The sequence below is a fragment of the Macrobrachium nipponense genome, chromosome 29 (assembly GCF_015104395.2).
Source record: "Macrobrachium nipponense isolate FS-2020 chromosome 29, ASM1510439v2, whole genome shotgun sequence".
Classification (NCBI taxonomy): domain Eukaryota; kingdom Metazoa; phylum Arthropoda; class Malacostraca; order Decapoda; family Palaemonidae; genus Macrobrachium; species Macrobrachium nipponense.
In genome coordinates this window covers 73,302,645-73,306,455 of record NC_061092.1, presented here as the reverse complement: position 1 = coordinate 73,306,455, position 3,811 = coordinate 73,302,645, and the positions used below count along the sequence as shown (strand labels likewise).

Genomic DNA, 3,811 nt, shown 5'->3' with positions numbered 1-3,811 from the left:
TCAGCAACAGGTCACGTCCTAGCTGTAGCTCTTCAGGCAATGTAGACTCGTAGATTGTATCTATGAAGTCTTCTGCCTAACCAGTAAGAACCAAGGTTTTTATATCCTACAACATATGTTGTTTCCCTTTTCTATATTGTTTAGCTGTCTCTTACCCTCCACCAAGGGTGCCAATCAGCTAAGTATATATTTGACAGGAAAGTTCATGTACAAAAATGATATTGTTATAATACAATAAAGTTTTGTACATACTTACCTGGCAGATATATCCGATTAATGGCCCGCCCAGCCTCTCCTCAGGAGACAGGTGGAAGAGAAAATCTGATTAGAAAACAGGATTGGTTCATACACCCGCCACCCAGCGGCGGGAAGGGTAGATCACCTGACCTACCTGTCGCGTGTGCCGCGAAATTCGAATTTCTGTCGGGAACGTCAGAGACTAAAGCTAAGTATATATCTGCCAGGTAAGTATGTACAAAACTTTATTGTATTATAACAATATCATTTTATTATCTTTTTAGGCGGTGGTCCTCATGAAATTTTAGCTCTGAAACCTAAAGGGGAAACTTTGTTAGGATTGGGCCTACTGGAGCAAGAAGCAGTTGAGGGGTTGGCAGATATTGATGACAGTGAGGACCCAGCTTCACCTTTTGCAGGTTAGAAAGCACTAAACAGTATGCTGTATTAAATTTGTACATCTCGGTCTTAGACAGTAAGAGTATCAATTGTAACGTCTACTAGTAATGTAAGATAGGTCAAGCCTCAAGTGAATACCAGTTAGCAGTGCTAGATTTACCATGGGGCAAGTGGGGCAGCTGCCCCAGTGCCCCGACATTTTGGGGTCCCCCACAAGCCACATACATAAGTAATCATTGGTACTGAATTAGATATGACTGTAATTCATCATATATTATGTCATAGCAGATGATTTATTTATTTGATACAGCAGGAAGAGGTTTGGCTTAGAAAAAAAAACATTGCAATTATTAATGCAGTATTTAAATTTAATGTCAATGCATTTATATATAAATGTGCCATAAAAAATAACTTATTGCTCTTAAATCTTTCAGGTTCAGCCTATTCTGTATGGAAAGCTGGATGTAGTACTTCAGTTGCTACCACCTCGGCTGCTGCTGCTACCACCTCGGCTGTTGCTAGCAAGCACATGTCAGCATTTCACAGCATTGCAGATGCACAACTCTTTGAGTTTGATGTTGATGATGGCTCTGCAGAAGTGTTCGTTGCAGATGATATCCCAATATCAATTATTGAAGAACACCAGTATGCGCAGAGAGAGGAGCCAAGCCGCCCTGATGTTTCTGATATTTTTCAGGATATATTGTTTAATCAAAACGAATTAAATGAAAGTGTAAAAGAATTAAATGGAAGTGTAAGGGTAATAGCTGACAGCATGGTAACAATGACTGATATCCTTAAGAAACATTATGCATAATTTTTTTTTAAAGTGGTAGTACTTGTAATATAGTCTTTACAGTAGTAAAATCTTTTTTTTTTTTTTTCAAACCATGCCCTATATGTTCCTATACCATGGGTGCCCATAAGGTGATAAATATCATATACCTCTTCATTATTGAGATTAGTATTTTGGAAGTCTTTTGTTTAAGAGTAATGTGATATACTACCTCATTGTCTTATGCTAACCACTCCAGTATTTAATGAGGTTTAATTTTTTTTATTTTTCCTCCATTATATCGTGCTACTTGTGATCTCGTGTTATTGTGATTAGCTTAGTAGTATTTGTTTATTTACAATGCTATTTCATGTTATTTCTCTAATGTGGCTATAATGCATGTTTTATTATTTATAATAGTATGAAATGATACCTCTGTGATCTCAGTTACCTCTACCTTATTGTAGGTATTTTTATGGTACATTTTTTTTATTTACAATGCTATTTCATGGTATTTCTCTACTGTGGCTATAATGCATGTTTTCTTATTTATAATAGTATAAAATGACACCTCTGTGATCTCAGTTACCTCTACCTGATTGTAAGTTTTCTTTTTATTTACTTTAGTGTGTTATTTCTTTCCTGCAGATAATGTACTATGTAATACACTGATATTGCTATTAAGGGTCATTCAGTGATACAGTACCCTGTTTGTGTCTAGGTAATATGAGCATCAAATTCATTTATTTCATAACTTACTTGTATCTAGGTGGCATTTATTTCATAATGTGAGTCACTGTATGTAGTACTGTACATATCTCAGACCACCTTAACCTATGTTAAATGTGCCTTATGAGCACCTGAAGAGAAGTGATAAGCCAGAGAAATTGCATATATATATTTTCACCTTTGCATATAGTACATAGTATAAAGATATATTTTCTGTATTGAGATTTATTAAATAAGACTTAAGAAAAATATATTGTTTTTCTAGCATTGATTATACATGAACATTTTATAAGATCTATGGTAACTAAAGGTCAAAACACAAGACTCAAAAAAAATATATTGTTTACCTAGCGTTGCTTATACTTGAAAATTTTATAAGATATATGAACTATAAGTCAAAACAATCAGATTATAATATAGGAATTTTAGATTGTATTTATGAAGTCACTTTAAATAATAGATACAATAATTTTAAATCTAGCGTCTGCAGAGGAAAATCACCCTATTACAAAGCAATTAGTGTAACTTGCAAAATAAACCTATATTATATATAAAGAACAGCACAAGGACAAACTAAACAAGAACAATGATAATGTAGAAATATAGTTTACTCTATAAAATATATTAATGCAAAAACAAAATTTCCACCATCTCTCCTCTTACATTTATGCAAAAAAATTTGCTACTATCTCCTCTCTTACCACTTGCCCTGCACCTTGCCTTGCACCTGCAACTGCTGCTGGATCATCAGGATCTTCCTCATCCTCTTACTCCTCTTCCTCTAGCAGCTCAGGAGCGGTATTCGTTACTGAACACAACGATTGTGTAGCAGCATACAGGCAGCAGCTGTCTTCGCACATTTTTTGGGATCATACTGTAGAGACCCACCAGAATTATGCAAACATCGGAAGCAGGATTTCAAGACCCCAAATGTCTGCTCAATTATAGTTCTCGTCTTCTTATGTGACCTGTTATACCTTTCTTGTCCCCGGGTAGTTGGGTGTGGATATGGGGTGAGGAGAAATGGCTCCAGTGGATACCCATTATCACCTGCAACAGAAAAAATGTCTAGATTTAAATCATATATAGACACATTCATAAGATATTATGTTATTAGTTCTCATAATTTAAAAAACCACAGAAGGTAAGTAGTACTGTACTGTCTTAGGAATTTGTAATACAGTACTAGGAAATACATTACTTTAGCCACAGCTTATTTATATGCAGTATATGATTGGTACCTGTACTTGAAAATTAGTATCACAGGACCTGTAAGTACACACCAAGCACAACTTAAATATTGTATAATAAAAGTATGAATAAATAATAACATGATACTCACCAAGAAGATGCATATCTCCATAGACACCATTTTGGAAGTGACCTCGTAGTGGGCAGTTGTTCCAAATGTAGGCATCAAGGGTGCTGCCAGGATACTTCACAGTATAGCTAGTGATGAGGTTTTTGGGCATTTCCCACTACTTGAAGATTTAGCGAGTGATATCCTTTTCGGTTTACATAAATGTATTCATTGTCACTTGGTGCTTTAATGGGAATATGTGTTCCATCTATTGCACCAATGACTCTTGGAAAGCCACTAATCCTATGGAAAGCTTGCGCAGTCTAATGAATTTCCGGTGGATTTTGTGGCATTTTTATTTCTGTCCTTGC

General features: G+C 35.4%; 1 pseudogene; it reads right to left on the bottom strand.

Annotated features, from left to right (window-relative positions):
- Positions 1–2,630: 2,630 nt before the first annotated feature.
- Positions 2,631–3,811, bottom strand: part of LOC135205981 (putative nuclease HARBI1) — a 1,241-nt pseudogene continuing 60 nt past the window's right edge.